General features: G+C 46.7%; 1 protein-coding gene across 4 annotated transcripts in view; it reads left to right on the forward strand.

The window, feature by feature from the left end:
• CRTAC1 (cartilage acidic protein 1) overlaps window positions 1–19,635 on the forward strand; it is a 165,661-nt gene that overhangs the window by 73,509 nt on the left and 72,517 nt on the right. The gene's annotated exons all lie outside the window — the stretch shown is intronic.

Here is a 19,635-nt window from a genome sequence, read left to right on the forward strand (position 1 = left end):
TTCTGTTTTGTTTTGCTTTGCTTAATCATCACTGTTACTGCATATCCTGTTTATTTTTAATGAGAAGGATAAGATCCTTTCCAAAATAAAGATGCCCAACAGCAGGCAGTGCAAATTCTTCCTCAAGAACACTGACCCTAGAGTATAATTGTGTGCCAGATTGAGAGCACAGCCGCCAGGGGCTCATGCAAATCCCAGTCTGAACCGTGCACTGTCACTTTATAACTCAGTGACCTTCAGGAAGTCACTTGAGCTCTTACGCCTCATCTGTAAAAAGGGATAACAGGTTCATTTGGGAGAACATGAGAACATGCATATAAAGTGCTTAGCCCTGTGCCTGGCAGGCAGTAAGCAGTCAATACGTGCTAAGCTGACATTAGGATGCGTTCTAAAATTCTATCAAAACCTGTGCTTTAAGCAGCTGTTTTGGAATATGTGGAAGAACTTGGTGTCAGTCAACTTGCCTCCTCGAAGTCACATGTTTCATCCAATCTGGAAGCAACTGTAATCGTAGGCCTTTAACAGAAGCAGGTGTGATTCCCTTTGCCTCTTACGTGGCCTTTACGGTGAGTTGTGCTTGGCCACTGAAGCATCAGTTGCTTACTACAAGGTCATTCAGAGGCCCACAAATGTCAATAAATAAATCTGTGTGATTATCAAAGATATCAATAGAGCCCCACAGCTCCCTGTGGGGCTCAACCTTTGCAAGTTTAGTCATCATGGCCGCTTTGGGACTGCTGTCTGAGGCAATGACTGCACCTTGAATTCCTCACCGTACACCCATGCATATGATGTGGACCCCTTGGGCACAGTGTAGATAACAGTGTCCTCCTATATGAGCCAAGAAGAACATGTCATCACCCTGGGGCTACCAGCTATCTCTTCTGGAAGGTCTAGTGAGAGAAACACAGCCGGAGCCGCCTGTTCTGGATAAACATTTTTATTTTCATGACATCCCAGATTGAATACAAGGGAACAGGTCAGTAGAGGCATGCACAAAACAATGAAGATGGGAACGAGATACTCAGAGAGGTTAGGTAAACTTGCCCAAGGACACAGAACAAGGAAAGAATAGAGAAGAGGTTTGGGTCCAGGTGTGTCTGACTCTAGAGACAAGGCTTCTTAACGTGGGCTCCTGCTCAAGCATTGCTAAGCAGTGCGGTGTAGAGGGGTGGTTTTAAGACTTTATTTTCTCAGTGTAACCCTTTGAAACAAAAAGAAAATCTTATGCAGTATCCTAACACTGAAATCAGATCCAAGTGGAACGACTTGACTGAAGGGGTTTAGCTGCCCAGAGCCCGTCTCTTTCTCCCCCTCTTCCACTCAGGGTTCTTGAGGACTCTCCGAGAAACCCTTGGACTCCATAGGACACAGACCCAAAACCTCTGGTGAATCTGAAGGAGGGTGGACTTCAGAGATTTTGTGTTCTCTTTGTGAAAGAAAATACAAACATTGTCCTTGCAGAGGTGTTGGGAAGATTCAGTGAGTTGCATAGTGAAGCATCTAGTACACTCCCTAGCTGCTATTATTATTATTATCCTAACTGTTAGGTTTTATGGGAAAATAAGTGTCAATCCAGAGAGGATGTAGTGGTTGAATGGTGGTTCCCCAAAGAGCTATGTCCACGTCCTAATCCTTGGAACCTGTGAACAGTACCTTGTATGGGAAAAGACATGATGAAGGTCAAGATCTTGAGAAGAGTTTATCTTGAAGTGAGGCAGCCATAAGCCAAGCAATGCCTGCAGCCCCCAGAAGGTAGAAAAGGCAAGGAACGTCTTCTCTCTGAGCCTCTAAAGGGAGTGTGACCTTGTTGATACCTTGATTTCAGACTTCTAGCCTCCAGAACTGTGACAGGATAGGTTTCTGTGTTGAGCCAGCATTTGCAGCACTTTGTTACGGCAGCCCTAGGAGACTAATACCGGGGTCATTGCCCCAACATGGCCCCAGCTCATGCGCTATATATGGGAATTATTTCACACAAAGATGAAGGCCTAGGGCATGTGCCACAGTCCTTGGAAGAATGAATTCATGGTGTCCTCCTCATTCCTGCAAGTAGGTAAGCAGGATCTGGCAGGAATCCTCTCTGCTATTTCAAGACCCTTCAAAGGGCAGAATCTGGGTCACTGCTCAGGCTTCCGCTTTCCTCCTGAACCCCAGCTCCAGCAATCACAACGTCGAGTCAGTGATTTGTAATGCTCAGATTGGCATTTCTGACAACAGGTCTGCATTTATCTGTGGAGTCTAATGACGGTGCGGACAGGAGCCTTATTTGTGCTGTCACCGTCCCACTTTATCACCATCTACATCCAGGCCTGGCGGGATCCTCTCAAGATGAGCAATCATGCCTCCTAGATGCTGTTCTTGCTGCATATCCTCTTCCCTCATTTTACTTCAATATTAGCCTTCTCCAGGAAGAGGAGCTGAGCCAAGTTAGTAGGAATGTGCTGCCACAGAGAGACCGGGAGGCTTGTGTGGTCTGGGGTTCCGCAGGGACTTGCCACACTCCTCGGCTGCAAAGATGTTCCTCCCAGGGCGATGCCACGGCAGCCCGGCTGTAGAGACTTCTCCACGACAGCCATCTGGCATTGATTTTTCAGCTACACCTCCCGAGAATTTGCCAGAGCCATAAAGTAAAGAAGCAGTAACTCTTCTTTTTGGCCATCACACCTGCCGAGGAGTATCACATGCTGGTTCTGCACTCACTGGTATAATTTAGAGCAAGCTTTGCCAAAAGGAATCCCTGGTCTAGTTGAAATAATATGTTTGCTCATGAATAGGAGGAAAATAACACATTATGGTTGGGTAAAAAGAAACTAGAATTTGGAATAAGGAAACAAGTTCAAAGCCCAGTCCTACATTTTCCAGTGGTGTGACTTGGGCACATGACTGACCTCGGGCTTTAGTTTCTCATTGAAAGATAGGGGAGATAAATAATGACCCCACTGGATTGCTGAGAGGATTAAGCCATCAATGCGCTATGCAACTACAGACGCAGATGACGAGGCCATGAGGATGGAAGGAACGCTTTGTCCCTCTTTAGTTCTGTGTTTTGAGTCCCAAGGTCAGGGCTGGGTTAAACCAACACAGACAGTGTTCCTCTAAGGGACCTCCACTGAGGATCTGCTGGCCTCCTGACCATTTATCGAGGCTACAAATCAACAGAGACCTCCGGCTGGGCTGCTATCACACCTTATTGCATCTCTGCTTGTCGTACATTGAATTTCAAAAGATGCTGGCTGGTTTCTCTTATCTCTAAAAGAGAGTGTTATGGTGCATGTCATTCTCTTTCTGAAGAAACCAAATGCACATGTCAAAAGGAAAAGAAGAAAGGTAGTGCCATCCCAAAGGACTGAACGCTTGCAGATGCCTAGGCTTGATCTGACCCCTTTCTGACCTGTGTCTTGGGAATTGAACTTGGGCAGAGCTGCAGAGGAATGGGCCAACTGGTCCTTGGAAGGGGTGGTGGGTGCAAGGAGGAAAGGGGAGGGCTTATAGGAAAAAGCTAATGAAATAAAATCGCTGGCTTCCTGTCCGCCCTGAGCAGGATGCTAGAGTGGCAGAGGCATAGGCTCAAGAGAATGAATGGTTCCTGGGAATGGGAATCTACTCAGCTCCAGAACTGGGAAGGATGGAGGCAGCATGTTGGTTATTCTCCATCCTCAGGGAGGACGTATATTCACAGGTGTGGAAGGGAGAATCAAATGCATTGTGAATTGTGAATTAATCAATAATATAGTCCTTCTAGGTATTCACACCATAGCTTGTTCTCTACATGTTCACCTGTAGTGATATTACAAACTCCTAAATGGCAGAGACAAGATTTATGCAAGCCTTTTTTGTACTAGACTCAAAGCACCATGTGTCAACTGGTCCTTAATGGATCCTGATGAGATTGGAAGGACCAGGGACGGGTCTCACATTTTGATGAACATAAAAACCACCTGGGGGTTTGTTTGGAATGCTGATTCCTGGACTCCAGGTCTAGCAATTCTCATCAGTAGGTCTGGGTAGTGCTCTGGAATTTGCATTCTCTTTTTTTTTTTTTTTTTTTTTGAGATAGAATTTCACTCTTTTCTCCCAGGTTGTAGTGCAATGGCATGATCTTGGCTCACTACAATCTCCACCTCCCAGGTTTAAGCAATTCTTCTGCCTCAGCCTCCCAAGTAGCTGGGATTACAGGTGCCCACCAACAAGCCTCACTAATTTTCTTTTTTTTTTTTTTTTTTTGAGATGGAGTCTCACTCCATCACCTAGGCTGGAGTGCAGTGGCGCAATCTCGGCTCACTGCAAGCTCTGCCTCCCGGGTTCACGCCATTCTCCTGCCTCAGCCTCCCGAGTAGCTGGGACTACAGGCACCCGCCACCACACCAGGCTAATTGTTTGTATTTTTAGTAGAGATGGGGTTTCACCGTGTTAGCCAGGCTGGTCTCGATCTCCTGACCTTGTGATCTGCCCGCCTCGGCCTCCCAAAGTGCTGGAATTACAGATGTGGGCCACCAAGCCCAGGGTAGAATTTGCATTTTTAACAAGCTCTCTGAATGTTTTCATTGTAGGTGGTCTACAGACTACTCTTTGAGTCAGGCTGATCCAGACCAGCGCTTCTGAAGTATTAATGTGCATGTGAATCCCCTGGGCACCTTTTTAAAATGCAGATTCTGATTCAGAGATCTGGGATGGGGCCCACAATTTCACATTTTTTGACGTGCTCCCCAAAAATGCTGGCACCACCAGTCCCCACTCCACAGTTTGAGTAGCAAGAATCTACTTGCTATTCTTCTCCTGCAGGTGGGAGGTACCAGCTCTAGCAGGGGCTTTGTTCTAGATGAATGATTCAAACCATGAAATGTCTGCTTACCTAATATCTTAGATTATAGTCATGTACCTTTCATTTGTAATTAAAATAACTGTTTATCTTAACTGGCAGTCAGGTAGGTAATTTTTATACAGCAAGCACTTCAAAGAAATAAATGCCTACGTACAATTTGGTACTTTCTCATTAATACTTAACACACAACATTTTCTATACCTAAACTTTAAGGCACATTTGCTCCAACATCCGGATTCTGATCAGTGTCAATGCTTGGCTGAGGAAATTCGAGGCAGCCTGCAAAAAAGACCCCTCTGAATGACCGCTTTTAGTAGATGGCAGCTTTATATATATATTTTTTAAGCAAGAATCTCTTCTAGAACTATTTTCTTCAAATCAAAATGAAGAGTTTAACTCATCAGTTAACACTCCATAGCAACTAGAAGGCTTTTGCTGCTTCCTCCAACCATTATTTCTCAAGACATAGACAGTCCTACCCCCACTAGCTGCAGCAGGAAAGAGACAACTAGAAGGATTTTGTTGTCTTGATTTTGCCACTGGGATGGGATATCCACAGTAGGAAGTAGATCCAGCAGGCAGAACAGTACATGCACAAGGTACGGACAGAGGAGGTGGAGATGCAGGTGAGCAAATGGTCCAACACCCCATGGCCCATTTGTCTTGATAGACACAGGGCACTCAGTGACTTATATTAAAAATTCCAAGCAGATAGTCATTGTGGGGGAATTTCACCATCAAGAAGAGGGGGCAGTCAACCAGGCAGAATCAGCTGGCCCCTCAGCTAGCTTCTCAGTTGCTGTACCAACTTCTTCTTCCTTAAGCCGTGACTTCACACCCTCCTCTCAGCTGATAACCTCACCATTTATGTACCTATGAGAAGGCCAAGGTCTCTGGGTGCCACTCTGTAGTCACTGTCTTCCACCTTGTCCTATCTTCTTGCCCATCTTGACTTCCTTTCCTCTTAATTCCAGGCCTACCTCTCTGTCTGGCTGGACAGAGCCCTGGGCTAGCAGAATAGCCCTTTTCTGATCTGAAAATGGCCTTTCTGTTTTCCCATCCATTCCCCCATGAGCGGTGACCAGCAAGAGCTTACCTGGTCTGTCTTTATATGACAGCCCTACCTTTCACCAGGCAAGTCCTGTCTGTTCTCTGCCCCGACAGGGCCCGGGGCCTGTGTCTAGTAACCTGTGTCTCCTTGCCTGTCCAACCCAGACCTCAGACCACGCTGGCTTACAACAGCCTCCTGCACATCTCTAGTCTTGTGCCCAGCCCCGGACTTCCTCCTTGCTGGAGAAAATCACACAGCTGCCAGCTGACCGGGTCCTCAACAAATTCCTGTCTTCTCCTTTAACGGGGCATTTCTGCAGCTCAATGGACCTATCATTCAGCTCCTGTCAAACTGGGTAGAAGACCTAGGGCTCCCCGGGGCCCAGGCAGCTGCCTCTGCTACAGGTAATAGCCATACTCTCTCTCTCTCTCTCTCTCTCTCTCTCTCTCTCTGTGTGTGTGTGTGTGTGTGCGCGTGTGCACGCGCATACATGCAAAACCAACAGCTGTGTCATGGTTTACATATATTATCTCATTTGACCTTGGGGTAGGACAAATATTGTTAGCCCCACTTATAGATGAGGAAACTGAATCTTAGTGAATATATGCAGGTTCCTTTATCAAACATTGTGTTAAGGGCTAGAAGAATAAAATATAGTCCAGAACTCCACGGAGCTCACAGTCTTCTGTGCTCAAGGCTACACAGATAATAATAATAATTCATTCTTTCAAAAATATTTTTCGAGCTCCCATTATGTGTCAGACACTGAGTATATAAGGAGAAAAAGACAGACATATTAACCAGTGTTTACTGAGCATTTGCTCTGTGCCAAGCCCTGTATTCTCTACTTTACAGATATTATCCTAATCCCTCTGCACAACCCTATGGCCTGGAAGCTGATCTCAGCATCCTCACTTTACACATGAGGAAACTGAGGCTTGGACAGGTTAGGTGCCTTGACCAGGAGCACCCACACAGCTAGAGAGTTGCAGAGCAGGAATCTGCCCTCAGGCGGTCTGACTGCCCAGCTGAGTGCCTCACCACAGAGCTATGCTGCCTCTCAGCTGGTACGTCTGACTTCAAGTCCAGGGCTCTCTCCGCCACTCTGTGCTACCCCCACAGAATTCACCTCACTCTGGAGAGCAGATGCTTCTGCCACCTTTACCAGGCCACTCCGTAGGGTTGGGGGAAGGCAGCCCTTGTCCCGGATCTTAAGACCCTAAATGCCTGCCCCACATTCTGCATGGCTGCCCTCCCCTGTCCCACCCCAGTTTGGTTCCCTGAGACAGCCCTGCCTGTGTTCCACTTCTGCCTGTGCCTTTTTGTCCAATTTGGCTCACTGGCCCTGCCCAGGACTCTCTGCACAGATTACTCCCCTCCTGGTGCAGGGTCTGTCTTCTCTGTGGGACCGGGGTCCCAGCACCTGCTCACAGCAGCTCACATTCCTTGAGTTGGCCTGACTTCCCCCTCTGAGGTGTCTGATCCTGCAGGCCCTGTTTACCATGGCAAGTGGTCATGTGTAAGTCTCTCACTTGCTAATATAGCTTCTCCTTCAACATCTCTTGCTAATCCAGCAGCCTCCTGCACTGTGACTTCCACACTGTCCTCTCAGCTGTGAACCTCACCCCAGCTTTCTGGGTGTGATATGGTTTGGCTGTGTCCCCACCCAAATCTTATCTTGAATTGCAGTTCCCATAATCTTCACGTGCTGTGGGAGGGAATTGAATCATGGTGGGGGTGGGGGTAGTTACCCATGCTGTCTTTATGATAACTAGTGAGTTCTCACGAGATCTGATAGTTTTAAAAGGAGCTTCCCCCCCTCCTTGCTCTGCACTTGTCTCTCCTGACGCCATGTGAAAAAGGAAGTGTTTGCTTCCCCTTCTTCCATGATTGTAAGTTTCCTGAGGCCTCCCCAGCCATGCGGAACTGTGAATCAATTCAACCTCTTTCCTTTGTAAATTACCCAGTCGCGGGCAGTTCTTTATAGCAGCATGAGAATGGACTAATACAGGGTATTACTGTCTAGTTGCTCTCTTCCACTCATTCTATCTTCTTGCCCATCCTGGCTTCCTTTCCTCTTAATTCCAGGCCCAACCCATCAGCTGGTACATGACACTCTGTTCTGCTGACCTACTGCACACCCTGCCTAGATGCCTGCCGCATCCACTGCCTCTTCTAGATCTTTTCCTCTTGCTCACAAACATGCACAGGCCCCAGAGCTTGGTGAAACCCTTGCTTAACCACGTGTCCCCCAGCACATATCTTAGGACTTTCTGAGCACTTTTTGTCCTCAATGACCCATCCGCACTGTGGCCCCATCCACTCCATGGCCCCATCCACTCCCACGCACCCTCCTCAGTCTAGCTCTCCTCTCCTCTCCTCTGTAAGGAAACAGCTTTCTTGAAGGTTATCAGTGGCTTCCAAATTGCCAAATACACTTGCTTTTTCCAGTCCTTGGCCTTTTTGACCCTTGAAAGCATCTGACACTGTTGGCTACCCCTCTTTTTTTAACCCTTGCCTTCCTGATTTCTGTGCTTTTTTGACTCTACTTTGTCTTAAGAGTCATTTACTTATTATGAGGAACAGAAACTTAATCACATTAGCTCAGAAGAGTTTTTTTTGCAATAATTCAGGGAATTCCATGGAATCCAATTGCCATTATTCTGCACTATCATTTCAATTCTCTTCCTTGGCCAATTCTTCATGCATATGAGACAATGCTCTCCAAAACATTGTTTTGACGTAGCAGTACACCCTGCACAGAATCCTTCAGTAGCCCCCTATTTCCTAGCAAATAGAATCTTCATCTATTTCTTAATTATTATTTTATTTATTTATTTTTAGAGATGAGGTCTCACTATGTTGCCCAGACTGATTTCAAACTCCTAGTCTCAAGCGATCCTCCCGACTTGGCTTCCCAAAGTGTTAGATTACAGGCATGAGCCACCATACCTGGCCCAGAAAATATAAATCCTTAGTTTCATGCCACATCTTCCACAATCTTAGTTGCCCAGCACACCAAGACCATGCTTCTGTCTTTAAGTTCCCCCAGTTAAACACCCTTTACCAACAAACTGAATCTGTCTACCTCATTCTTTTATTTCTCAGCTCCTTTAACATTTTGGGAATGCTTTGCATATACAGCCCTTTCATGGAACGTGTACTTTTCCAATTTGCTTTTCACTATTTTCCACTTCTGTCCAACACGCACTTCTATGTTGTCCAGCTAGTCTACCGCCTATTCCCTAAACATATTTTTCTGTTCCTTGCTCACACCATTTCTTTCATAAATGCCTGACCCATATGTCTCTTACTAAAATCCTATATATCCTTCAAGTTCCAGATCAAACAAACCTTTATTAAAACTTTTACACCAACAATTTTTGGCCCTCTGCTCTCTGAAAGCTTGGGATTGGGACCACTCCTTATTTGCTATACTAGGCTGGAGACTCTGAGCAGAGAATTACATCATATGCCATGTGCATCCATCACAGTACCTCGCGGTGTGCCTGCCTAGAAATAGGATCCCAGAAGGGTGGAATGAAGTCAATGACTGACTTATCTTTTTACTCTTAAAGAAGAGTGAAGCACTCATTGGCTCCTTGCCCCACTATTCTGTCCCTAAATTGGCCTACCTCCTCAACTGAAAGAGAGATAAAGACCAACAGCTTTTTAGCTAGAAGCTTCTGGGTAGTTATAGCATGAAGGAAAGAAAGTTTGAATAGATTTTTAAGTGTTTTGTGACCAAGCAGTTAGTGATTTGCCTGAATCCACAGCAAGTGGGTGAGCTCTGGCCAGACTCTGGGATCCACTTGCTGATCTCATTGCTGCCAACTCTTAGTGTCCTCGAGCCAGACCATTTCGAGAACCTAGTGACTCAAACTTTGTTCCGCTTTCTGTTTTTACTTCTTTCTGGGGCTTCTGGAGGGGAATAGGGGGCCCTTGAGATGTGTCTAGAAGACACGGTGACTTGGCGGTCCCAGGGAAGCATTTGTTGTCTTCCAGCAGGAGGCCCTGGTAGGTTTGTCTCCAGAATATGCGGACCCAGAAGAGTCACTGTCATCTAGAACCACATCCTTATCCTTCCTGGCACTTCTCTTCCTGCATACAGGTGGATCCTAAGATGCCGCTTTCACTGGCCTTGCTACTGGTTGAAAGCTGCCAACCACAGGCTCCCAGCTCTTGCCTCTGGAGATGGACAGGTGACCCACCCTGAGCCAATCAGAGCTCTTTTCTGGGGTTTTTTACATGCAAACTGAGGAGAGAATGCACTTTCCCCGCTGGTCCTGAAGCTGAGATGTGAGTCTGGGAGTGCTGCCGTAGTTGAAGTCTTGGGAAGGAGGATCATGTGAGAGAATGAGGCCCATAGGCAGAGAAAAGAATGAGAAAGAAGGAAAAGGAAGTGCTGACCACATCCTGGTTCCAGTCATCCGGAAGCGTAGCTGCACTTTTGCTGTTCCTGCAGTTTGGACATTTAAGTCAATACATTTCTCAACTAGTTCACTTGCAACCAAAGAATCCTAATTAACACAGCCTCCATCTGTCACCTGAATCCCTTCTTTGACAGTTTATGGGAATTCCTGACTCCCTGTCTTCCTCTTTTCCTAGAAACATGCATTGAGGAATGGAGTTATGGTCTTCAGCAGCAGCAGCAAACATGACTGAGCACTTGCTCTTTCCTGGCACTGGGCTAGGCGTGATGGGGAATAGATCTGCATAGGATAGTCCCTGCCTTCTGGGTGCTTCTATGCTCATGAAAATATAAGAAATTCCAAGGGCATTAAGCACATGCTGAGAACAGATCTTTTTAAGAACAAGGCATAGATCAACCAGTCTGTGGAGTTTTTACAGAACACAGACACTCATCACTGCAGATTATTCTGACCTTTTGGTGCCAACCATCCCTTTCTTGAAAAACCATCTGCCCCTTAGGACAAAAGGTTTTTCTCTTTTTTCTTAAAGTTACCTTCTTCAGTAGAGCACTCTACTTGTGGAGTCTTCTCCACTCTGGCCAGCTCCTAAATCAGGATCAAATCTGATTTTGTTATTGTTATTTTTCCAACCTTACCCAATTTATTCCCTAGCGGAACTCTGCCCCAGACTTCTCATCATGCCCAGAACCTTCCCATTACCAAAATCTCCATTCATTTAAACTCATATATGGCCTCTGGATATATCCTATTCCAGGATACATTCTGTGAATCTCCTGTCTGAATGTCTTCCCATATGTTTTCTGGTCCTATTTAACTTAAATGGCTTTCAAAGAATAAAATGTGTAAAAAGGAACAAAAAAAGAGCATTACACACATTTCCAAAGAAATGATCTATTCTCAAGAGTGTGCATTCAAAATGGGAAACATTTAGATATGGTTAGAAAGGAAAGAAGAAAGAGAAGGAGGAGTAGGAAAACAGGAGTTTCTGGGATCCCTGTATTCTTATTACCCTTCCACCCTCGGGCTCTGCACAGACCTTCCCATATCCTGAGATCCAAGTACCAACACAACTGGTCCAGGCCTCCCTTGGGGAGACCTGTGTATTGTGAATTCAAATAGCCATCCTAGAGAATTCCACTGATTTATGAATAATCCTTTTTCCTACTTGCCAGGGATAAATTTTTCCTCTCCTTAGGTCTGAGATGATAGGTCATCATTATCTACTTTCTTTTCCAAAAACTTAGAGGCTTAAAAACAATTTATTATTTTTCACTATTCTGCCAATCAGGAATTTGGAAAGGGCTCATCTGGATGGTTCTTCTGCTCCATGTGACATCAGCTGGTGTCACTCACTTAGCTGCATTCAGCTGTCAGTGAGCTAGGCTGGAAGGTTTGAGAAGTTCTTGCTCACATATCAGATGCCTTGGTGCTCTTTCACATGGCCTCTCCATGGGGCTAGCTTTGATTTCAGAGCATGGTGGTCTTAAGGTAGCCAAATTTTGTATATGGTAACTGGCTTCCTCCAGAGACTAAGTGGAAGCTGCTAGGCCCTTTACAGGCTAGGCTCAGAACTGCTCCAACATCACTTCCACCGCATTCTGCAATCAAGGCAAATCACAAAGCCAGCCCAAATTCAAGGGGAGGAGAAATAGACTCCACATCTTCATGAGTGGAGTAACACATGCATACAGAGAAGAAAGGAAATGATAGTGGCCATTTTTAGAGACCATCTGCCACATCCTTTTTACCCCCTCACTTAGAGCACAAATGCTTTTGCTCATTTCTTAGCCTTGGATTAAATCCCTGTTTAGAGAACACTGTTGTCATCTTAAGCAACTCTTTTATTATTATTTTTTTTTGAGATGGAGTTTCACTCTTGTTGCCCAGGCTGGAGAGCAATGGGGCGATCTTGGCTTACTGCAACATCTGCCTCCCGGGTTCACGTGATTTTTCTGCCTTAGCTTCCCAAGTAGCTGGGATTACAGGGTGTGCACCACCTCGCCCAGCTAATTTTTGTATTTTTTTTAGTAGAGATGGGGTTTCACCATGTTGGCCAGGCTGGTCTTGAATTCCTGACCTCAGGTGATCCACCCACCTTGGCTTCCCAGAGTGCTGGAAGTACAGGCGTGAGCCACTGCACCTGGCCCTTAAGCAGCTCTTTTCAGTTTCTTTTTCTCCCAAAGGTTATCTCGCCTTACAGTCGCCATCCTAAGACCTAAAATCTTTCATATATTTAATCTTCACTCTCCCTGAAATACTTGCTTCAGGAAACTATGTATTCCCAAGTACTGAACCCAAATTAATTTTTACAAAACCTTATTTTAATTTTTTGTTGTTATGATAATTATCATTTAAAACTTGTAATATACTCATAATATAAGGCTGACAATCCTGGAGACCAGGGATTGGCAATCTTTTTCGGTAAAGCACCAAATGGAAAATATTTTCAGCTTTTGGCCATACAGTCTCTATTGCAATTAATCAACTTCAATATTTAGCAAAAGCAGCCATAGATAATACATAAGTGAATGAGTATGTCTGTGTTCCAATAAAACCGTATTTACAAAAATGGGAGCAGGCCAGATTTGGCCCACAGGCCATAGTTTGTTGATCCCTGCTTTAGACTAAGGGGTAAGTTTGTCTTTCCATTTATTTTATCTAATGACCAGCTGTTTGGCTTTAGAAAATCACTTTTCTCAGAAACTTTCTGTATCTATAAAATGAGAGTATCAAAGTGACCAACAATAAAATACTCTTTTGTAACCATAGTTGTGAAAATGCAACACATTTTTAAAAACGTTTAGAGGAGATGCCCCAAATGGCCACAGGATAGAATTATTTCTCTGTGATCATATCTCAGAGTCCTGTTGATGTGTCCACGACTTCGAGACTTTCTAGGGGTCTCTCCATTTGTCTTTGTAGATCTGCAGGTGCCCTTTTTCATGTGGCTCCCTTTATATGGGTAGGTGTCTTTATCTCTGTATCTATGTTTACTTAAAAGGTTTTAGGTATGCTCTGATATCATTTTCTCTCTGCTTATCGGCTTCATCTTCCTTTTTTGTATATATCCTCATTTCCATTTTTGTATATTCCATGTGTCTCTGGTCTCGGTCTTGCACTCTTTGTGTATTCATACATCTGTCTCTTCTTGCTGCCCTGACTCTCTATCTTGACTATATTACTGAATAGATATATTCTTTTCACTTTTTTTTTTTTTTAAGACAGGGTCTTGCTCTGTTGCCCAGGCTGGAGTGCAATGGCATGATCACAGCTCACCACAGTCTCGACCTCCTGTGCTCAAGCAGTCCTCCCACCTCAGCCTCCTGAGTAACTGGGACTACAGGAATGCACCACCACACCTGGCTAAATTTTTTATTTTATTTTTTTGTAGAGACAGGTGTCACTATGGTGCCCAGACTGGTCTCAACCGCCTGGGCTCAAGGGATCCTCCCACCTTGGCCTCCTAAAGTGCTGGGATTACAGGCATGAGCTACCATACCCAGCCTCTTTTTTTTTTCACTTTTTAATGGAAAAAAAAATTTTAATGAAAACAATTTCTCTGTTCTTAATTTTCAAATAGATAGCATATTTTCTGTATCTTTCAAATGTAAAAAATGTTTCTATTTATAGAAAATGAAATGTCATATGTAAACTACTTAGCACAGTATCTGGTATATAATAGGTGCTCACATCCTTCTATCTGGCTTCCCCTTATGTGACTCCCTAAGCGATTTTTTTCACATAGGTCAAAGATTCTAAGCAGAAAAGAAGTCGTTCCTCCATAACTGTAGCATTTGTTGTTTTCTCTCCTCCTCACCCAGGACACCAATTCTTGGTGCTGAAAGCTCTTTTTCATGACTATGTTTGTACATATATTAATATTTTGAGAATTGATGAAAGTGTAGAGTCCAAGAACAAACAAGAGATTGGTGGCCCAGTCAACCTTTTGTTCAGCTCTTTGTACCTTCCACAGGCTTCGTCTCTTCCATTCACTCTGTGGTGGTTTATTGAGAGCTCACTATGGGCTGGATGATGGGGAGACAGGAGTGAACAAACAAGACACAGTCTCTGACCTCAGGAAGCTTATAGTTTACTGGAAGAGACAGGCAATAAATAAGTGAAGAAACAGGAATAGGTGCTGGATGCAGTGATGAGAATACCAATGAGGGAGATCTCTCTGAGGAGCCTCTGAAGAGGAGGCCAAGGGATGAGAAGGAGCTCACTGTAGGACCAAACAGGCGGGGAATGGTTGGAGAGTGTTCTGGGTGGCGGGAGCGATTCTGCAAGAGGGTGCTGGGTTGGGAAGCACCTGCCAGAATTCAAGGAGCTGAAAGGAGACCCTGTGGCGGAAGGAGGCCAGTGAGGTAGGGGAGCAGACCACACGGGCTCCAAGGCCAGGAGTGATCACAGGTCTGGGTTTCATTCCCAAGCAGTGGGAAGCCACCAAAGAGTTTTAGCTATGATCTGATTTATGCAGTAAAAAAGATGACTCTGGCTATAGTGTGGGGAATTAAACTAGGGGACGGTCAAGTGAGGCAACAGAGAAGGGTGTCTGCCCAGAGATGGTGGCAGTGGAGGAGGAAAGAAGAGAAAGGATTTGTGAAACATTTTTGGAGACAGAAATGACAGGATAGGCCGATTAATGAGAGACAAAGACAAAGGGGAGGGAGAGCCAAGGCTGACGCAGTTTCCTGGCCTTAGTACTTGGGTGCTCCTTTGTGGGAGGGAGGGGTGGAGTGGTCAGTAGCTCCACTTTGAACATGTTCTATTGGAGGTGGCAGTGGACGTCCAAGGGGTGATGTCAGGTCGCCAGTCAGAGATATGCATCTGACCTGGGACTGGGGATTTGGGTTGGAGGTATAAATTTGGAATTGTCAGTCAGGGTAATGAACAGTATCCACTAGTGAAAGGGGAGAGAAAGAAGAGAATGCCCAGGACTGGGGACTCCAACATTAAACGGGAAGGAGAGGAAGAAGGAATTATGGTGGGGAAAGGAGAGGAAGCCAGAGAGGATGCAGGAAACCAGAGGAAGGTGGCCTCCTTGGCCTAGAGGGGAGAGTGCTTTCAGAGGACAGCTGTGGGGAAAAGGAAGAGAGAGAGCAGCAATTGTGCCAAATACAGCTGAGAGGCCGAGGGGGATGAGGACAGAAAAAGGCACACCCTGAAATATGGCCTCTTAAAAGCCACCGATGACAGTAGCAGGAAAAGCTGTGGCAGAATTGGGGTAGCAAGGTGGATGGGGGTGGGGCAGATAGGCAGCGGGAAAGTGGAGAGAGAAGTTTGGTTTTACATGGAATAAAGAAATATACCTGCAGAGGATGAGCTACCGAGGGCGGGATGTTTGGGGACAAGAAATGCTGGAGTGTGTTTGGAAATATCAACACGATCACCAGAGAGTGAGAGATTGTGCCCCGGGTTTGTTGTTTTTCTAAATAATGATAAGAACTTCTGATTGGGTAACTCTTCACAGTTTACCAAGTGTTGTCACACACACTCTGGCACCTCGTCCTCATAGCCATCCTGTGAGGTATGCAGCAGCCCCCTGTTCCAGATGCAGAAGCCAAAGCCTAGAGGAACCGAAGGACAAGCTTGGGGTCAGACCAGGAGGTGGCAGAGCCAGGACCCCACCCCCAGGCTGCTCTCTACAAACCCCAGGCCCCTTCCCTCCCCACAGCGGTGCTGTCCCAGTGAACTGGCACCAGAATGGGATGGCTCTCCCAGCACAGGTTGGTCATGCCCTTGATGGCGTCTCTCAAGCAGATTTTACAGTTGCCACTGAGCCCGTCATCCCTGCCTGCTGGCCCATCCTTTAGGAAGCCACAGCTGCTTCAAAACATGGGACCTTGCCCCACTTCTTGGCTCCATTTAACTGAGCTTTGAAGCCTCCAGAATTTCTAGAAGTGCTCAGAAGTCTGACAGGTGTCAGAGAGAGAAAGCGTGTAAGCCCATGTAGCTCACACCCAGCTTCGCAGGCTTGTCAGCGTGGGGACTGCCAGCAGAGTGACAGTGGGCAAGTCATCTAACCTCTGAACCTCAGTCTCCACATCTGTGAAATGGGGTGTTAATAAGACCCATGTCCTAGGATCATTGTGAGGACGGAATGAGACAGTGGGTACAAAGCACTTAGCATAATTCTAGGCACGCAGTGGCTGCTCTGGTAATGCTACCTATGATTATTTTTATTTATTCATTCACTCATCCACTGATTCACTCATTCTTGCATCAAACAGACATTTGTTGAGTACCTGCTCTGTGCCAAGCATTGCTCCAGGCACAGCAAATGCAGAGATGCATCCACTTCACATGCTTCCTGAGCTCAAGAAGCACATGTTTTAATGAGGAAAGTGATGTTGGAACACAAACAATTCTGGCCTCACAGGAATAAGCGAGGTGCAAAATGCTGTGGGTTTCTAGAGAAGAGAAGGTCACATCCAGCAGGGGCAGTCGGGGCAGGCGTTGTGGGAGGCTGGGAAGGTGGGGAGAGCATTCCCCGTGGGAGGGGACCGCTGCAGCTGAGCAAAACCACAGGAGCTGGAAAGGGCAGAGCACACTCAGGGGATGGTGAGGAAGCAAACAGGAGTGTCAGCCTCAAGAGGAAGCGGGGAGGGAAGAAGACTGGTTCTCCTGGTTTTCTTGGGGGATTGTGAGAGTGTTGGTCCAGCAGACTCAGTAGAAAGCAGCCTGGGTGAAAGGGGGAAGTGGCAACTCCAGGCACTGCCCTGGCCTTGCACCATGGGGTGCCAAGAACCCAACCTAGGAGCTGTTGGTCTGGCTTTGTATCTGTAGTCCTGGGAGGCAGTGGGGACCGGGGGAGATGAGGACCAGAGTGTCAGGATGCATCCCAAGATACCATGTCGGTTTAGGGAAGCCTTTGTGGCATGTGCTCACTCAGTAACAGATCAAAGAGTTTGACCCAGCCTAGCAACCTTACCCCTGTAACTGGCACCCTAAAACTCTTTAAAGAAGAGAGAGCCAGGGCCAACTGCCTTTCTGAGGTTACTACCATGGTGCAGGGACCTTGTGTGTACCCCAGCTACTCCAGATTCAGGGCAGAAGGACTGGACTCCAATATGTGAGGAGGCCATGATCCCTCACCTCTCACTGGGAGCTGGCTTCAGGGGGTGGTGAAGACATTCTAGGAGACCCAGTGGGCAGGGGTGCAGAGGAAGGGTGTCAGTGCTGGGCTTACATGGTGGCTTCTTAGCCACAGCCTGGGGCAGGGAGCACCTGCTCTGATCATCTCATAAGGTTAGTGAGACTCATGGACCCACAGAGTCCAGGAGCTTTTAAACTCTGGCTCTGGAATCCCTTGTTCAAACAACATACTGTGGAACGTGATGCATAAAACATAGAGATGCTCTAGTTGAATGGAGCGGAGGGCCCCCAGGGCTGCCTTTTGCCACACATTTCATGACCCTCAGATTTTGTCCAACTCTTGCATTTCACAGAAGAGAAATGCAGAGCCTAGAGAGAACTGACCAGCCCAAGGCCACCAACCTCATCTCTGGCAAATGAGCCCAAGGATGACAAAGTGCTTTGTAAAGTGTAAAGTGCTATTGAAATGTAAGACTATCATAATCTTCACCATCTGCATCTCCGTGAAGTTCTCAGGCATTTCTCAGGGGCACTACTTTGTGGGAGGCAGCCAGGGGGAATAATGAACAGGCCTGAGAGTGCTGGCATCATAGGCAGCACGGAAAGAACATGGGGTTTGGACCCTGAAGACACAGGGGCCCAGCACTGCCACTAAGTTGTGTAACCTTAGACCTCACTTCAGTTTCCTTTTCTGGAAAAATGTTTTGCCTACCTTCCTTCTGAGATGGTGTGGGGCTCAAGTGAGACTGTGCATGTGAGGGTGCTTTTAACAAGGCCAAGCACTCCACAAATACAGCCATCTTACAAGGTACAGTAGTGATGGAAAAGCAGAAGACCCCAAGGCTTGCAAGACTCGTGTTTAGCCCTCACAGGCACTTCCTGTCCCCGAGCACTGGAGCCAGCTGCTGACAGTGCTGGAACCCAATTGCCTGCCTCCTCTGCCTAGACACATCTCCACAGGTCATGCCACGCCCTGGCATGCAGCCCTCAGACACTCTTCGTCAAGGTGTCTAAGGCGTGACCTTCCATCACCAGGCACTGACTCAGCCCCAGGAAGCTCCGTCTCTCCTTTCACACCCTGGGTGCCCGAAGGTGCCCAGCCAGCTGCTCAGCATCCCCCAAACCTCGCTGGCTTCTGCATCTTGGGATGATGCAGCGGGCCAGACTGGATTTGTTTCAGGAAAGAAAGACGTGATTTCTCTCAAAGACCTTAGAAAGCTCTTCCTGCCCTCCCTGGGTGTTTCCAGCTAGGGACCCTCTGGAGGCAGTATCTGCATTTCCCTCAGGATGTGCACATTCAGGCTGAAACATAGGAAGAGGTGGGGGACCCCGTGGATGGGGTCTGTTCCATTCTTTGGGAGAACCTGGCAAGCTGGTGCTCCTAGTGGGCAGGAAGAGGCCTCAGACATTCATTTCTGTGCTGCCGGGGGTGTGACCTTGGGCACACTGACTTCCTGCAGGGCCCTTGTTTTCTCCATATGGGAGGGTGATGCGAAGAAACAGACCATGGGACACCTGAGCTTTTATGATTCAGACATCAGCTCTGAGCTTTCATTCATTCAATCAGCCAACAAATATTTACTGAGCACCTATTGTATGCTAGGCATGGTTCTAGGCACTGGGGAACAAAACAGATGAGAAGTTCTGCCTTCATGGACCTGACATTCTAGTGAGACCAGACAGAGAAGGAAGAGGTAAATGAGAATATGGAATTGTCAGCTGTTGGTCAGAGCTGTGGGAAGAGAGCATTAGTGAGAGATAGAGAACAGGGTGGTGGTGCAGTGGCGGGGGTGCTAATTTTGGGAGCATGGGCAGGCAAGGCCTCACTGAGAAGGAACAGGGGAGCAAAGGTTTAAAGGAGATGAAGGAGGGAGCCAGCGGTGTGGATGTCTGGAGGAACAGCATCCTGGGCAGAGAACGGCAAGTGCAAAGTGCCTGGGGCTTCAGTGCAGCGAGGAGGGAGTTGCAGGCGCAGGAGAGTGAGACAGAGGAGAGATAAGTAGTGATGCCTTTTAACCTTTTGTCTTGATTTCTTAGAAAAAGATCCAGCAGGTCTGTCTAATAACTTTAGACGTGTTCATGTTCTCCCATCTGAGATGTGAACTTCATCCTTTTGTTTAAATGCAGGGACTTTGTCAGGAGAGTTGTTCAAACCTCAACAACAAAGCCTCCTGCTCCTCCAGGGCTCATTCACACAGGGACTCGGGACTCGGGATAGTAGAAAGGGCCTT

The sequence above is a fragment of the Nomascus leucogenys genome, chromosome 3, assembly GCF_006542625.1.
Source record: "Nomascus leucogenys isolate Asia chromosome 3, Asia_NLE_v1, whole genome shotgun sequence".
Classification (NCBI taxonomy): Eukaryota; Metazoa; Chordata; class Mammalia; order Primates; family Hylobatidae; genus Nomascus; species Nomascus leucogenys.